This window comes from Aphelocoma coerulescens, unplaced genomic scaffold (assembly GCF_041296385.1).
Source record: "Aphelocoma coerulescens isolate FSJ_1873_10779 unplaced genomic scaffold, UR_Acoe_1.0 HiC_scaffold_75, whole genome shotgun sequence".
Lineage (NCBI taxonomy): Eukaryota > Metazoa > Chordata > Aves > Passeriformes > Corvidae > Aphelocoma > Aphelocoma coerulescens.
The window spans coordinates 571,732-590,208 of NW_027184061.1; the positions used below are offsets into that span (position 1 = coordinate 571,732).

Consider the following 18,477-nt stretch of genomic DNA (forward strand, 5'->3'; position numbering starts at 1 on the left):
CACGATTTTGATTGGCTGAGGGGCTTTAGGGATGCTGCAACCTCGCAGTGGGGTTTTTTGGAGGGGGAACCTCGGGGTGTGGGGCAGGTGGGAGCTCAGTTGTGCCCAGAAATGTGTCCCCAGGGACGCAGGATCTCAGGGGTGCCCATGGCCTGGGGTGACGCTGGCCCGGTGCCAGGCACCCACCAAAGCCACTCTGTCCCTGCCCCCCGCAGCTCCACAGGGGAGAGAAAATGGAACCGAGGGTTCCTGGGTGGGGACAAGGACCGGGAGAGATCCCTCAGCAAACACTGGCACGGGTACAACAGGCTCTAATTAGAGATATTCATTAAATTGATGACACCAAAATAATAACAGCAGGAGAATGAGAAGGAAAAGACGACCCTTAAAACAGCCTCCCCCCACCCCTCCCTCCTTCCCAGGGGCTGTGGGGGCATCTCTGCATCCGGCACCTCCATCTTTGGAGCTGCCAGGGATTGGCTCTGCCAGACATGGAGAAAGCTTCCAGATCCTTCTCTCAGAAGACACCTCTGAGCCAACCCCGCTACCAAAAACCAGGCTGTGCAAGCCCAGTAGAGCCCCAAAACTGGGGACCCAGATATCCAGGAGCTCAACTGCACTCCAAAAGGGGGAGGGAGATATCCAGGGGCTCAGCTTTGCCCAAAAACGAGGCCCCAGCTGAGGGCGTTCTCTGCTTGGTTGAGCGCTGCCTGAGGGCTGGGGCTGCAGCAAGGGGGGGGGACACCCTCCTCCAGCAGGGATGTCCCGAAAATGGGGGACGCCCACATGCCCCTCGCAACCTCCGGGGCTGGGCTGGCCCTGCCTGGATGCTGGGAGACACCAAAACCGCTCTGTCCCTGCCCTCTGCTACTGCACAGGGACAGGAAATACAAGGAAAGGCCCAGGATCTGAGAGAAGGGGCAGGAGAGATCCCGCCCCGAGCACCGGCATGGGCACAACAGACCCAGCCTGGGCACAGGGAGGGAATTTATTCCCAACCAAATCCCAGCAGCACAAGGAGAAGGCAAAGAAATCTCTCCAACACCTTCCCCCCACCCAGCGCGGATCACCCGGAACGGGGGTCACCAGGGCTCTGCCCCATGGGGGTCACTGGGGATCATCCAACGCCGATCCTCCCACGGGGGATGGAGCTGGAGCAGCGCACGAAGCTCTTCCCGCACTCAGAACACTCGCAGGGCCTCTCCCCAGTGTGGGTGCGCTGGTGTGTCCACAGGCTGGAGCTCCAGCCAAAGCTCTTCCCACACTGCAAGCACTCATAGGGCCGTTCCCCGGTGTGGATCACCTGGTGCTGGAGCAGCTCGGAGCTCCTGGTGAAGCCCTTCCCACATTCCCCACACTCATAGGGCCTCTCCCCAGTGTGGATCCTCTGGTGCCTGATCAGGCTGGAACTCCAGCTGAAGCCCATCCCACATTCCAAGCACTTGTGGGGCTTCTCCCCACCCTGAGGCTTCTCCCCCAGCTCCGAGCTCCCCCTGGATCTCCGGCTGCCTTCCCGGCACAGGGGGGCTCTTTCCTCCTTGGATCTCTCTGGGCTGCGTTTGCAGCCCCTCCTCGTGCGGCATCTCCGGGGCTTTTCCTCCTCCTCCATCCGGCCACGCCTTGGGAATGACAAATCCTGGATTGGGGAAAAAACAAGGGGTGAGCGCCATGGGCTGGGGGTTCCTCCTCCCCAAGTCCATCACCAGGCATCTTGTGTCTGTAAAAATCTCAAAAACACAGAGACTCAGCCCAAAAGTCCCCCAGACATTAAGACACAGACCAAAAACTCCCAAAACATCAAGATTCAGACAAAAACTCCTCCAAAATATAAACATTCAGCCCCCACAAAAATACCAAAGCACCAACATGGAACCCAATAAACCTCAGAAACACCAAGATTCACTCACGGGAAAATCGTGGATCCCCTCCCTGCTCACCTGCTGGATGGGAGGGGCAACGCTCCTGGGGCTGGGGGGAGGCTGCAGATACAGCGAGTGCTGGAACCTTGCGGTGCCTCCTCTTCCTGATCCTCCTCCTCCTCTTGTGTCCCTACTCTTCCTCACACTCCTCTTCCTCACACTACTCCTTCTCCTGCAGAATCCCACCTGCTGCTCCCACGGCCATCGTTTCACCATTCTGGTCTCCAGCCCTGCTCCTCCAGCCTTTCTCCTGCTCCCCCCAGGCCCAGCACCCAGCCCTGGCTCGCTCTGCCCCCCAGAGCTCTCGGATCGCACAGCACGAGCAGCGATGCAGCTGCGGCAGCTCGGGCTGGGGCAGCGCTGGGCTCTCGGCCGCTCCTGCCCGCACTCGGCCCCCGCCGCAGCCACTTCTGCCAGCACAGCACGGCCCGGCCCGGCCTTGGCGCTCCCCCCCTCCCACCTCCCCAAATTCCCCTGGCGGGGGGCGCCAAGGCCGGGCCACACGTGGGCTCCAGCTGGGGAGCGCCGGGCGCTGCGGCTCTGCCTGGCAACTGCTGAGTCACCAGCGCCGCGCCTTCTGATTGGCTGAGCGCTGCCTGAGGGCCGCGCCTGCACCAAGGGGGGACACCCTGCTCCAGGGGGGATGTCCCGAAAACCGGGCACCCCCAGCGAACCAACAACACCAACGCCTCCTTACAAACACATGCTCTGAATCTGCTCGGACACAGCCACACGCACTTGCACACAAGCAAGTGACAGCACAAACCAGCAGCTCCCCAAAATGGCACTGACTGACACACACTGCTGCTCAGCCAAGCTCCTGCTCAATTCCTCAACTTCCAGAACAACAACAAAGCCGGAACAGAACCATGGACATCGTTTCCTATACAAAAGGGGACAATGCTGAGGCAGTTTGCACGTTCTCCCAGAGCTAATTAAGGACATGGACACCCAGCAGGGGAAAAGAGGGAAGTCGAGAAGGGGTCTCAGCAACAGGGGACGGATGGTGTTGGTGTGCTGGGAAGGGATTGGTTGAAGGGAGTGTGCAGGAATATGGTTAAGGCAAACAGCAGCAGGAGGAATCTATGTGGTAAGAAAGTGTCCTGGGTTGAGGGGTATTCTATTACCATCCTCATGAGCTGTTGAAATCAGGTGGGGCAGTGTTTCCTTACCTCCTCCCCCCAGACTATCTTTCTGTTAATGGCCCATCATTGTCCTGCCCCATGACTCAGAGATAACTCCCTCCAGACTATCTTCTGTTAACGAGCCTAATCAACACTTGGCCTCATGACTCATTACCCCATTGTGAGATGCTCCACCCAGAGGGAGGAACCAAGCATCCCATCGTGGATATAACTGGGACTCTGAGCACCAAAGGGGGGACTCCACTGGATTTCCAGAGGACAGGAGCTACACAGCCACCGCTGGATTTTCTGAGGAAGAGCAGACCCCTTCTACTACAGGATCACCACTTCAGAGGATTGCAGCCACCATTCCACCAGACTGCTACCACTACCCTGCCGAATAGGGACTCAGGTTGTATCTTGACTCTGTCAGTGTTTTCTTTTACTTTCTTTTCCTTTTCTTTAATTTCCATTAAATTGTTATTCTGACTTGGTGCCTCTCACTGGTTTGTTTTCAAACTAGTACATAATTTGGCGCCCAAGGTGGGGCCTGCTCTGAGAGAAAGTCAGAATTACAATCAGAAACCTATTCACCATGGTGCTCAGCTTGTCTGCATGGGTTCTGTATCTTGCTCTCTATATTTTTCCTCACATGGGGAACTACCTGCCTGTTGTGTTACTCCTGTTAAAACCAGGGACTGGTATGAGAATTGCTTTATTGGTTTATTATGTCTATAGCATAATAACCTGCGAGGCAATGAATACCATTCGGAATATATACTCAGTTTTGTTTGGCTGTCCTAGTCTGGGCTCCTCTGTCTGGGATCTCTTCAACAATCGCACCCAGCCCCTGGTGGGAGGAGTAGAGAGTGGTTTCTTCCAGCCTTTCAGGCCAGGCACAGCAGTTTTTGAAAATATTGAGTTCCCTCTGGATGTTAAGGATGGTATAATCTTCTTGTCAGTTCTATTCTCTTTTTTCTCTATGGCCTGCATTGTGTACACCATGCTTAGAAACAGAACGCTACTTAGTGTGGTGCAACGTCTGCTTGAGGAGGAGGTAAAAAGGAGCAAAGCAGCAAATACCATGTCTACACAGACTGCCACACAGAAAGGAACCAAAAGCAAAGCAACCGCAGCCGCAGACTGACACAGAGGAGAAAGAAACCAAATGCAAAGCAACAGCGTCCATCTCTACACAGACTATCACAGAGGAGAAAGGAACCAAATACAAAACAACAGCGTCCATGACTACGCAGACTGACTCAGAGGAGAAAGGAACCAAAAGCACTGTCAGCGTCCCCATGCAAGCCACCACTGAACCAGAACAGCCCAAACCGATTGCAGTTGCCCCCGTGCAGAAGAAGAAATCAAAAAGCAAGTCAGTCCGCATAGTGACTGATGAGGATGCAGCAGGACCTTCACACCCAGCAGAAGAGGCAGAGCCAGAGATCATCACTCGGTCACTATCCCTGGGTGAGCTGCGTGACCTGCGGAGGGAATTCACACGCCAGACAAACGAGTCCATCCTGACCTGGCTGCTCCGCATTTGGGATGCTGCAGCCAATGACACCATTCTGGACGGAAGTGAGGCCAGGCAGCTGGGATCTCTGTCCCGGGATGTGGTCATTGACCAGGGGATCGGGAGAACCCAAGAAACTCTCAGCCTCTGGCGGCGACTGCTTACAAGTGTCAGGGACAGGTACCTTTGTAAAGAAGACCTCCAGGTGCACCAAGGGAAATGGAGCACAATGGAACAAGGTATCCGGTGCCTGAGGGAATTGGCTGTGCTGGAGATCATTTTCTCAGAAGACGAGAGATTTCCTAAGAGCCCAGATGGTGTCCAGTGCACGTCACAGATGTGGTTGAGGTTCGCACGCCTTGGACCAGAGATGTACTCCCGTTACCTGGCAACGCTGCAATGGAGGGAAGGCGAGGACAGGGTGGGCGTCTTGGTGAACAAACTGAGGATTTACGAGGACACCGTCACAGCCCCATTTCGCACCCATGTCTCATCCGTGGAAACAAGTCTTTCAGCTGAGCAAGTCCGGAGTTTGATTGAAGAAGGCCATCAGAAATTGAAAAAGGAACTTAAGGAAGAGATTTACCAGATCTCGCCAGAACCATCAAGAGTCTCTGCCATAAGGAGCCGGCGTCCCCCAACCAGGGAGAGAGGATACACCCCACGAGGTAATCTCTGGTTTTTCCTTCAGGAACATGGAGAAGACATGAGTAAGTGGCATGGAAAACCCACCTCCTCCTTAGCAGCCAGGGTACGTGAACTAAAAAGAGGGACAACTACCACAAGAAGCGCATCTAGAGTCAACATTGCTCCGGTCTCTCACACACAGAACTCCAGACGATACCAGAATGATAGTATGACTGATCCTCTTGAAGGGACCTCAGGAACATATTCACCGGAAGGGAGCAACATGCACCAGAACCAGGAATAGAGGGGCCCTGCCTCTAGCCAGGTAGAGGAAAGGGATAATCGGGTCTTTTGGACTGTGTGGGTCCGATGGCCTGGCACAGCTGACCCACAAAAATACACGGCTTTGGTTGACACAGGCGCTCAATGTACTCTGATGCCATCAAGGTATGTGGGAGCAGAACCCATTTCCATTTGTGGGGTGACAGGAGGATCCCAGCAGCTGACTGTACTGGAAGCTGAAGTGAGTTTAACTGGGAACGAGTGGCAGAAACACCCCATCGTGACTGGCCCGGAGGCCCCGTGCACTCTCGGCATAGACTATCTCAGAAATGGATATTTCAAGGACCCAAAAGGACATCGTTGGGCTTTTGGGATAGCTGCTGTGGAGACAGAAGATATCAGACAACTGAGTACATTGCCTGGCCTCTCAGATGACCCGTCTGCCGTGGGACTGCTAAGAGTTGAAGAACAACAGGTACCAATCGCCACAGCAACAGTACACCGTCGGCAATACCGCACAGACAGAGACTCTGTGGTTCCCGTCCATGAGATGATTCGTAAACTGCAGAGCCAAGGGGTGGTCAGCAAGGCCCATTCACCTTTCAACAGCCCTATATGGCCAGTGTGTAAGTCCAACGGAGAATGGAGACTGACGGTGGATTACCGTGGCCTGAATGAAGTCACACCACCGTTGAGTGCTGCTGTGCCGGACATGTTGGAACTTCAGTACGAGCTGGAGTCCAAAGCAGCGAAGTGGTACTCCACTATTGACATTGCCAATGCCTTCTTCTCCATTCCTTTGGCAGCAGAATGCAGGCCCCAGTTTGCTTTCACTTGGAGGGGTGTGCAATACACCTGGAACCGACTGCCCCAGGGGTGGAAGCACAGTCCCACCATTTGCCATGGATTGATCCAGACTGCACTGGAAAAGGGTGAGGCCCCAGAACATCTGCAATACATCGACGACATCATCGTGTGGGGAAACACAGCAAAGGAAGTATTTGAGAAAGGAGAGAAAATCATCCAGATTCTCCTGGAAGCTGGCTTTGCCATCAAAAGAGCAAAGTCAAGGGACCTGCCCAAGAGATCCAGTTCCTGGGAGTAAAGTGGCAAGATGGACGACGTCAGATTCCCACCGAGGTCGTCAACAAGATCACTGCGATGTCTCCACCGACCAGCAAGAAGGAAACACAAGCTTTCCTAGGCGCCATAGGTTTTTGGAGAATGCACATTCCTGAGTACAGCCAGATTGTGAGCCCTCTCTACCTGGTTACCCGCAAGAAGAACGATTTCCACTGGGGCCCTGAACAGCAGCAAGCCTTCGCCCAGATCAAACAGGAAATCGCTCATGCGGTAGCCCTTGGCCCAGTCAGGACAGGACCAGAGGTGAAGAACGTGCTCTACTCTGCAGCCGGGAGCCATGGTCTGTCCTGGAGCCTCTGGCAGAAGGTGCCTGGTGAGACTCGGGGCCGACCACTGGGATTCTGGAGCCGAAGCTACAGAGGATCTGAAGCTAACTACACTCCCACAGAGAAGGAAATCTTGGCCGCCTATGAAGGAGTCCAAGCTGCCTCGGAGGTAATCGGCACAGAGGCCCAACTCCTCCTGGCACCCCGACTACCAGTGCTGGGGTGGATGTTCAAGGGAAAGGTTCCTTCCACGCATCACGCCACTGACACCACATGGAGCAAATGGATTGCTCTCATCACACAGCGTGCCCATATTGGAAACCCGAATCGCCCTGGGATTCTGGAAATTATAACAAACTGGCCTGAAGGTGAGACTTTTGGATTATCTTCTGAAGAAGAGGAAGAGCAAGTGACTCGTGCTGAGGAAGCCCCACCATATAATGAGCTACCGGAGACTGAAAGACGTTATGCCCTCTTCACTGATGGTTCCTGCCGAATTGTAGGCACTAACAGGAAGTGGAAAGCTGCAGTATGGAGCCCCACACGGCAAGTTGCACAAGCTACCGAGGGACAAGGTGGATCGAGTCAGGTTGCAGAGCTTAAAGCCGTCCAGCTGGCTTTGGATATTGCTGAACGAGAGAAGTGGCCGAGGCTCTATCTCTACACCGACTCGTGGATGGTAGCTAATGCTCTGTGGGGATGGCTGGTTCGCTGGAGAAAAGCCAACTGGCAGCGCAGAGGGAAACCCATCTGGGCCGCTGAGATTTGGCAGGACATCGCCGCCCGAGTAGAGAAGCTGACCGTGAAGGTTCGACACATGGATGCGCACGTACCCAAGAGTCGGGCTAATGAAGAACATCGCAACAACGAGCAGGTGGACCGAGCTGCCAAGGTGAAAGTATCACAGGTGGATCTGGACTGGCAGCACAAGGGAGAATTATTCCTAGCTCGTTGGGCCCATGATGCCTCTTGTCATCAGGGGAGAGATGCAACATACCGATGGGCCTGTGACCGAGGGGTGGACCTTACCATGGACAGCATCTCACAGGTCATCCACAGTTGTGAGACCTGTGCTGCAATCAAACAGGCCAAGCGGGTGAAGCCTCTGTGGTACGGTGGACGATGGTCAAAGTACAGGTATGGGGAAGCCTGGCAAGTTGATTACATCACCCTTCCCCAAACCCGCCAAGGCAAGCGCTACGTGTTGACCATGGTTGAAGCAACCACTGGATGGCTGGAGACCTACCCTGTGCCTCATGCTACAGCCCGGAACACCATCTTGGGCCTGGAAAAGCAAGTCCTGTGGAGACATGGCACCCCCGACAGGATCGAGTCAGACAACGGGACTCATTTTAAGAACAGCCTCATCAACACCTGGGCCAGAGAACATGGTATCGAATGGATATATCACATTCCTTATCATGCACCAGCTGCCGGAAAAGTTGAATGCTGCAATGGACTACTTAAAACCACCCTAAAGGCACTTGGTGGGGGGACCTTCAAAAATTGGGAAGTGAACTTAGCGAAGGCCACCTGGATGGTCAATACCCGAGGGTCCATCAATCGAGCTGGTCCTGCCGAGTCTGAACCCTTGCACACAGTGGATGGAGATGGAGTCCCTGTGGTACACCTGAGAGGTATTTTAGGAAAGACTGTTTGGATTAATCCTACCTCAGGCAAAGGCAAACCCATCCGTGGGATTGTCTTTGCTCAAGGACCTGGTTGCACTTGGTGGATAATGCAAAAAGATGGGGAAACCCGTTGTGTACCACAGGGAGACCTAATCTTAGGTGAGAACGGTGTGTAGGGTTTCATTGTATATATATATATATATATATATATATGTATGTATGTGTGTTTAGAGTTTAAGAAAGTATTGATTTGGGATGATGTAGATGGTAATAGAATAAGGGGTGGATAATGTCCTGGGTTGAGGGGTATTCTATTACCATCCTCATGAGCTGTTGAAATCAGGTGGGGCAGTGTTTCCTTACCTCCTCCCCCCAGACTATCTTTCTGTTAATGGCCCATCATTGTCCTGCTGCATGACTCAGAGATAACTCCCTCCAGACTATCTTCTGTTAACGAGCCTAATCAACACTTGGCCTCATGACTCATTACCCCATTGTGAGATGCTCCACCCAGAGGGAGGAACCAAGCATCCCATCGTGGATATAACTGGGACTCTGAGCACCAAAGGGGGGACTCCACTGGATTTCCAGAGGACAGGAGCTACACAGCCACCGCTGGATTTTCTGAGGAAGAGCAGACCCCTTCTACTACAGGATCACCACTTCAGAGGATTGCAGCCACCATTCCACCAGACTGCTACCACTACCCTGCCGAATAGGGACTCAGGTTGTATCTTGACTCTGTCAGTGTTTTCTTTTACTTTCTTTTCCTTTTCTTTAATTTCCATTAAATTGTTATTCTGACTTGGTGCCTCTCACTGGTTTGTTTTCAAACTAGTACAGAAAGGAAATGGAAGATGGAAAAGAGGAGGAAGAGAAAAAAGTGAGGAGTGGGGTGCTTTTCAGCACCATCTTATCCTCAACATTTGCCAGCTGATCCAGATCTTTTGTACCCCGCGTTCCAGGACAGGGAAACAAAGAAGTTCAGGATTTGAGGGGGTTGCTCTGTGGTGGGGAGCAGCAGGACAGGGCAGCACAGGCTGGGGGCCTGTGGGGAGCTGTGGGGCCGGGCCGGGGCTGTGGGGCAGCCGGGGCTCAGCGCCAGGCACTGCCTGACCACAACACCCCCCGGGCAGGGCCGGCAGTGGCCCCCGGCCCCCAGGAGGCTGCGGGATGTGGAAGGATCAGGATTTTCTTTCAATGATCTTGTTTGGGTCACTGGAGAAATGAATGATTTTGCAGAAAGCTCAGCAGCTGTCAGAGGATGAGTACCCACAGGCACTGAGGGGGCTGCAGGAGAGGCACAAGAAGCCCCTGCAGCACTTGGCCAGAAAGGCTCAGCAGGGCAATGCAAGAAGGGATGAGCAAAAGGCCAAGGTGAAGGCAAAGGCCATGGCAGAGTTTCTACAGCCCCCCAGGGATGAACCGCAGGGCCCAAGGGGGCCCCAGCACCCAGGGGACGGCGGCGGCCACAAGCACCTGGCACAGGCATTGCCCTCCTCGGCACGGCAGAGCCCACCCAAACAGCCCCTGGCAAGGAATCAGGGGTCCATCTGCAGGCCAGAAGGACACTGCAAGCACAGACAGCAGCACCCTCAGCACCAGCAAGTCCACCCCACATGGACATGGATTGTCAGGGCTGGCAGAGCTCCCAGCAGACCAGGGACCCACTGCACCAGAGCCCTTGAGAACATTCAGGGCGTGTCTGGATCGAGACGAGGCCGCTCCTGATGGACACAGGGGCCTCTCGATCCACTCCGAATCTGATACCTAAGGGGGGAAATTGTCAAGAAGTTCCTTGATTATTCAGGCAATAAGTGGGAAAGATGAGCAGGGGTGTTTTATTCAACCAGTATCAGTAGATGTGGGGAATGGGTTTGAAATGCATCAATTTCTGTTTGTTCCTAATTGTGATTATAATTTACTGGGAAAGCATTTGGTGGCTGAAGTGGGAATGCAAATTCATATTGTCAAAGGAGATACAGAGGCTAATGCTGCTGGACCTTGGTGTCAAATGTGTGCGAAGGCCTCTGCTGAAGGGAACACCAGAAGTGTGGGCAGCCCCACGGAAATAGGGAAAATCAGATATGGAGCCTCTCCAAATTCCTCTGAAGCATCCAGGACAAGTGGTGTCTAAAAGCAATACCCTGTTCCAAGGGAGGCAAGGAAGGGGTTACAGCCTCTTACTGAGTCCCTGCTAAAGGCAGCGCTTCTGGAGCCAGGCATCTCTCCCTACAACTCTCCTCTCCTGCCAGGCAAGAAACCCCATCATGGACACCAGAAGGAAAGCACAATTTTCAAGGCTTCAAAAGCAGATTAACTGAGCCTCCTGCCCTGGCCCTCCCACACAGGGAAAAACCATTTGAATTGCATGTGGATGTTAATCAGGGCCATGCCAAAGGAATTCCTGGGCTCAAATGTTTCACCCAGTGGCCAGAGAGTGGCCTCATTGTCTGCAGAATTGTGCAGCCCTGGCTTTAATGGGAACTGAGGCCTGAAAACTGACAGCAGCAGAATCTCTCATTGTTCAAGCCTGGCATCAAGGTAAAGCTTTGTTAACCAAAGGAGCCTCTAAATGGATGAGCAGTGCTGGGTTCTTACAGAATGAAACTTGTTGGATGGAACAGGAGGATTCAGAGTTGAGGACAGAGCAAGGGTTGAACCCAGCCTCCTGTTTCAACGGCCCTGGACACGGGGCTGGCAAGAAACCCATGGCTGCAGTCAAGTGACAGAGCTCCAGAGCCGGCCTAGGAGAGATTGACCAGACATTCCCTGGCCTGAGGGAGAAAAGGTGTTTAGGGATGGGTCTGCAAGGGCAGCAGAAGGGAAAAGAGTGACAAGACACGCTGCTCTTAAGGAAAGGGAAGGAGACAAAGCGCAGCTCAGCGCCCGCATGCTCAGCTCAAAGGGCCGAGCTGGGGGTGCCTGGAAGAGCCTGGCACTGAAATGCCCTGAGCAGGAAGGCTTCAATATCTTCTGCTAACAGCATGGCAGCTCACAGCGGGGCAGAAGCATTTCCAACTGCTTCAGCAATCCCTGCATCAGTTCTTAAGGCATGTTTGGAACAAACAATTCCAAGATATGGGATTGTGGAAGCAATAGACACTGACAGGGGAACTCATTTTACAGGAAAGATCCTTCAGGCTGTTCTGGCTGCTTTAGGAACACAGTGGGACCTCCAAACGCCCTGGCAGCCCCAGAGTTCGGGTCGGGTGGAAAGAATGAATGGGGAAATAAAGAAACACCTTCTGAAGCTGCTGAGAGAAACCAAGATGCCACGGGTACGGCTGCTGCCATTGGCTTTGGCAAGAAGAAGAGCCAGACCCAGGCCAGATATTCAATTATCTCCCCTGGAACTGATGTTTCAATTCCTCACCCTGCTCATTCTCGACTTAGTGGGGGTGGAGATCAGGGATGTCTGTTTCAAGCAGTCTGTGGCCAGAATCCTGTCTCTTGTGAAATCTCTTCCACAGGAAGCTCGGCTGGCACAGACCCTGCCTGGGGACTTTGAGGGAAGTTACACCACTCAACAGAGATGAGCTTAACATCTCAACAGACTAGGAATAGCGCAAAAGATACCCAAAAGATAACGACCATCAACAAAACATCAACGCCCATCAGCAAACATCAAGGAACAGACACTGCCCCAGCACACTACAAGGAACAGACACTACCCCAGACACTGCCCCCGGCACAGCTGGAGACCCCTGCTCTGGAAAAGGCTGAGAAGGAAATCAAGGAGTGTGGACCTAATGAACATCAGAGGCCAAGCAATCCGGGGCCAACAGGAAACCAAATACTAAGAACTACCCAACTTGGAACCAATGAACATTAAACCTACGGATTTCGATGGGTTTAGACTGCATAAAGTTGAGGAAAAATCGAGTAAAACTCGTGTGCCATGGAATGATTTTCTCTGCACACCCGGGCTATGTGTGCATGAAATGATTTCTGTTGCACATCCTGGCCACAATAAATAATGCCTTGATCCTCTAACACTAAAAAGGTCGTTGGAGAGTTGTTCTTCCTGCAGTTTCTGTGACAGGATTACACCATTAGAATGTTTTTTCTTAATAATCCTACTTTGATATTGTCAGTTGGGTTTGGGCCAAAGATGTGAGAGTCAATTTTTAGTCTGAGGAGAAGAACCAAAAATCTTTATTGCTTTGGGGCATTTTTGTGTATGTGTGTGCGTGTCTGTTAGTGATGGCAGAATTTTGGAATGGGTTTTTCAATGTTCACCTGTAGGCTGCATTTTGCAAAACTGGAAGAGCATTAAAACTGACCCTTTTCCTCATAAACAGTTTAAAAATATTTTTTAAAAAAGGGAAAAAAAAAAGCCGCTTTTGGGGGGGGCCCATAGATGAGCCACCTGATGGTTGCCCTGGAGGAGAAGCTTCCTTCCAGACAGCCAGCAGAGGAGCTTTAGAAATGCAACTTAACTCTGCTGGGGGAAGTGTGCACAATGTCCCAGGCTCTCCTTGCCTGCCAGAGGAATTGGGCTGATTCCCTCTGCCCCTCACCCCAAGCTCTGCCTCCCTGCACAGACGGAATTTGCATCGCTAAAGGCAGAGCCCACACTGAGCATCTCGGACTCTGCAACAGAAATCCCTGAAGCTGCAAAGGAAAACAGCAAACGGAGAATGTTGGGAGAACTTCACTCACAAAAGCGGGGGGGAATCATCCCTCTCCCCACTCCAACATCTGCTGGCACTGTCTGTGTTATACAGGGTGGGTTTGACCACTGCGCTGCTTTTGCTGTCACAAGGTCAGCGAAATCACTTGGGAATCCAAGGATGTGATGATTTAATCAGAGAAAAGAGGTCAATTGATGCATCCCTGGCATTTCTGGGAGCACCCAAAAATGGGGAAAAGATGAACGGCCACCAGAACAAATCCTACAACACCATGGAGCAGCCCCTGGGAACCCAAACGAATTCATACCAGGTGCCAGAGAACCCAGTGATCATTTCAATACATCATTAGATTACAAGCTGTCCTCCAAATCAGAACCAAGCACACAGCTCCAGCTCCTGACCTTCTCACCCACCAATCCACTCCCATGAGCAACGCCACATTTCACCCTGGGATGGCATCAGATTCTCTCTCAGCAGAAGGACCAGGAGGTTGTGAAAAATTAAAGGACTCAAAGTGCTCTTGGCAAAGAGACGGCAAAGGAAAAGTGGTGAAACAGAGAACAAAGGAAATAAAACTTAACAGAGCCATGAATATCGGATGTTCTACAAAGTGGGGGTGCACATTAAGGGGCACATGCAGCAGGCGCATCGGGAAGTCTGTACCTTCCAAGGACCTCAGCCAAGGGGGAAAGGGACACGGAGATGCGGCCGCGGAAATCGGCATAAAAAGGAGGCTGCGTCCTCCAACACTTGGACAGACCCCACGGGAAATGCCCCGTGGCCTCTCCCTTGCTCCAGGAATAAAGTTCCTTTTACAGGACTCCTCCGGCTCCTCTGGGGACACAAACCTCTGGCCACGGGAACTTTCCCGCACACTCCCGCCGACGGGGCAGCCACCTCTGTCCTACCCACAGCAGCCGGGACGAGCCAGCGCTGCTCCGGCACCGGCTCCTGCCGAGGCAGCAGCGGCAAGGAGAGCGCGGGCAGCCGCTCCCGCAGCGCCCTCACGCCAGGGCGAACACGGCGCCCACACGGCACAACGAACCCGCCCCAGGCCCCTGCCGCCCCCTCCGCCCGCAGCCAGCGCCGAGCCCCGCCAGAACCGAGCGCGGCTCCCACCTGCGCTGGGGCCGCCTCCGAGCTCCGCCGCCGCCTCACCGGGCTCCGGCCGCCGCCGCCGCTCCCGGGCCCGCACAGACGCTCCGCCAATGGCGCCTCTGCTGCGCCACGGCCGCCCTGCCGGCGGCTCCGGGCCCGGGCTGCTCCCCGCTCCGACCAATCAGCGCGCCAGAACCACGACTGACGGCAGCACCGCCCAATCGCAGCGAGGGGCGGGCTCTGCACACGGCCCAGCCTCGCCCCGCGCTCCCAGCGCCCCCCGGGCTGCGTGAGGGGAAAGCCGCAGCTGAGGAACAGCCCTGGAACGGGCCCGGCCCGAGCCGCCATTCAGCTGGGAAGGGAAACAAAGCTCTCCGCTGCTCCCGGCCCGACTTGCCCAGCCCTGCGTGTTGGCTGCCTCCGGCTCCTTGGGAAGCCCTGCAGCCTCCCGACTCCCGCCCCTAATTCGGAGCATCAGTGCATGGCTTTGATTTCGTTGTTCAGGCTTGGCTGTGGGCTGTCCTTGTCTGCTGCATTTTCTGGGTTCCTCTTGGATGCTTTGAGCAACAGGCTGTGCCCCGGGAGGATCCTTTGTGCTCCTTTGTGACAGAGGAGAACCTTCCAGGCGGTTCCTGCGGGAGCTGCTGCTGTGATGTCACGGGAACGCTGCCGCGTCCTCGCCGTGTTCCCGTTGCTGTGGGCACGGAGCCCTCAGTGTCCAGAGCGGCTCTGGGCGCCCGCTGGTTGCCGGAGGATCCTCCTGCCCGAGGCATTCTCAGCAGCCAGCCCAGCCCCTGCCGGGTGTCCTTCTGTGCTCGCAGGGGTACAGTCTGCCACGTGTGCAGCACGGCCAAAATGATCCAGCAAGCGGTTGCTGCAGTTTGCACTCTGTACTCTGTGGCTTATTCGGGGTATTTTTTAGCCCACTTGGCACGTAAGTCGAGGTTTTCCCTGGGTGCAGCTTCGGTGCCTTCGGGCACAGAAAGCTGTGTGCTTTCTGTTCTCCCAGTGGAACTGAGCTGCCTTTGTAACCAAATTGCCATTAAGACACCGCTGGTTTGGGAGAGCTCCTGCCAGCAGCTGCAGCTGAAAAAGGGGGTGTCTGCAGCCAGCGGGGCGTGCACAGCATTTGCAATGGAGCCGGGGGGGTTCTGTTCCCTCAAGCGCAGAGTCTGTGCCAGCGCAGCCTGGAACTCCCTGCGTTGGCTGCTGCAGCCAAGAGCTGACACAGCCCAGGATTCTGTGCTGTTCTCTTGCTTGCTGTGCGAAGGGACTGTGGCTCCTGGAGGGATGTTGTGGAAGCAAAATGCTCTCTCGGGGTGTCCTTGCTCCGTGGGAGTTCCCACCACAGGCAGGTTTTTCCTAACAGCATCTGGTTTGTGTTGCCTGTCCTGTTGCAGGGCACCTCACACGTGGATCCCGAGCAGCTCCTCCTTCGGTGAGTGGGAAAGGAACCTTTGGTGGTCGGAATTGTGCAGAGAGTTGTGAGCTTGGCGTGTGGCAGTCGAGCGCCAGCCTGGGAGGCTGAAGGAAAGTTCCTGCCAGTGTCTTTGCAGCAGCAGCACAGGGATCCCTGGCACTTTTCTCCTTCTCTGCTGAAGAGCTTTTGAAGAGCTGCAGGTCTGGTTTTGCAGGCAGAAGATTGCTTGCTGGCTTTAGCCACGGTGGAATATGGAATGCCCAGCAATAAGTGGCAATGTCGACTTTAGCCCCTTCCTAGTTTGAACAGCTCTGAATCCCATTTCTGCTTAGTGCAGCTGGATGTGTAGCTGAGGATAAATAAGGCGATAAGTGAGATAGAACTTCCCGTCCCTCACGCTACCATCTGTCCACAGGGCACAAAAGCAGCATCAGCTCCTCCTCTGGCTCCCTGTGCTTCCAAAGAGGAGGCCAAAGAGGAGGAAGACAGCAGTGAACTTCCCGCTGTTCTGGGGGATGATGGTGAACTTCCCTCCGTCCCGGGAGACCACAGTGAACCTCCCTCTGTCCCGGGAGATGAGGGCAAACATCCCACGGTTTGGGAATACAACAGTGAAGCTCCTGTGGTGTGGGACGAGGATGGTGGACATCACTCGGTGTGGGACGAGGACAGTGAGGCTCCAGTGCCATGGGACAAGGACGACGGACATCTCCCAGCGTGGGATGAGAACAGAGGACATCGTGGGACTTGGGAAGAGGACGGTGCAATTCTCCCGGCATGGGAAGAGGACGGCAAATGTGCCGTGGCTTGGAAAGAAGACCAGGAACCTGCTGCATTTTGGGAAGAGGACGGGGATCCTCCCTCTGCTTGGGAAGAGGACACTGAACCTCCCTCTGCTGCGGGATCCTGGGCTGAACATTCTGACAGCAGCACAGCCCTGCAGCCAGAGGGCAGAGAGGAGTGGTGCCTGATGCAGCTGAGTACGTCTGCTGTGCTGCTGTGTGCCAGAGCAGGGTGCTGCGTGTGTGTCTCAGCATCAGCTGCACCCAGGCTTGCTGTGCAGCTGAATGTCACAGAGTCATTTATTGTCCTTGCCCAGCTGAGAGCAAGGGGCTCCCAGCCCCAGGGAGTGGGGCTGCATTTTGGCCCTGCTGCAAGGCGGGGTCTCCATCTGGGAGGGAGCGTCTTCCATGTGGTTTCTTTCAGGGAGCACCGTGAGCGTGGGGGAGCCTGCCGAGAAATACCTGGAACTGGAGCAGGTTGGCCAAGGGTAAGTGCACGGCAGTTACTTCTGCACAAGCAGGGGCCAGGTATTTGCTGGTGCAGGATCAAGTGAGAAGCCAGGCAAGCTGCAAACAGCTTCAGACACTGGGCCACGATCCTGCTGTCTCTCAGTCCTGATCAGAATTGGTAACTGTGGTCAGAAGGCACCGTCAGAGGCCCCTGAGGCCGGCAGTGTCCTGCCTGCAGCAAGGAGCAGGACCTGGAAGATCTTCTGTCCCTGGAATGTGATTGCCTGAAAGAGCAGCTCACCATCTGGTGACTGTCAGAAAACAGTTCTCAAGAAGATTCCTTTCAAATATTTTGCTTCCAAAAATATCCACCGGTCAGGATTATCAACATAACAGTTTAGAAACAGAAACCAGAGATGAACTAATAAGCGCTCTTTTCAGCACAGGTAGTAAGCCCTGTACATTCAGTAACAGACACAGAGCTGCTGCACTGGAGGGGAAAATGCATCAGCTGCCTGCTGGCAGGGCCCTTGTGGATCCTGCAGCTCGTAGGCAGGAAATGGAAAAGGATGAAATACATTCTTCTCCAGTTCTTTAGACACCTGCTCCCACCCTAGGTTTTGGACTAAAGTAATTCAGTGTGGACATTTGGGATTTGCTCCAGCCCTTTTCCTTCATGTTGGGCCTCAGTTTTCTCTCGTGCACCTTGCGAGGCACAGGGCTGGTGGCTGCTGCACTGCTGTTTGAAGGGTCGATGCACCCAGGTGTTTTGTAAACGCTGCAGGCAGCAGAGATCTCCTGTCTGGGCTGGCTTTCACTCCCAGGGCCTAAAGCGCTGCTTCTTTCTTCTCTGCTGTTCTGTCTCCAGGGCTTTCGGAACCGTTTATAAAGGACTCGACAGGGCCACTGGAGGAGAGGTCAGTGTCACCACGCCCAGCGCGTCAGGCAGCTCTCGAGGGCTTTCCCCTCTGCTGGGAGCTGTGGCTGCAGCTCTGGGGGGCCAGCAGAGCTTTCCTGCACAGGCTGTTCCTCTGAAGGCACAGCAGTGTCAGCCTGCAGAGCATGGCTGGGACAGACTTGAGCCTTCTGAAGTGCCCAAAGAATGCAAGGAGGGCAGCAGTGTCTGTCAGAGCAGGACACGCTGGCTTGGTCTTCATATCTGAAAACATCAGTGCATCAGCTGGTGGAGGCTGAGGCCTAATTTATCTTCATCCCAGCCTCGGACAGGAACACTGTTTAGCAGTTTTTCCATCCTGCGTTTCATCTTCCAAGAGTACCTCAAGACCTAATGAAGGAGCGATCCTTCTTGGGATCAGTTTGGGGTTTTAGTCCTACTGCAGCTGTTCCCAGAGAGAGGGAGAGGAATGAGAAGATGGATGTGCAGAGCAAAGCTCTCTCCTAAAGCCTGCAGCTGTGTTTGGGTCTGGTGTCAGTGACAGCCCATGACAGGGATCATCTGAGCAATGTTTGTGCATGTTTGCTCTGTTGTGCAATCCCAAACAGAGCAGTTGCGTTTGAAATCATGACCAAATCCCCCAGGATTGCTAAAGGGTTCCCGGCTGTTTTGCTCTGTTTTCAC

General features: G+C 54.2%; 1 pseudogene; it reads left to right on the forward strand.

The window, feature by feature from the left end:
• The first annotated feature begins 1,145 nt into the window (after window positions 1-1,145).
• Window positions 1,146-18,477, forward strand: part of LOC138102437 (uncharacterized) — a 705,988-nt pseudogene continuing 688,656 nt past the window's right edge.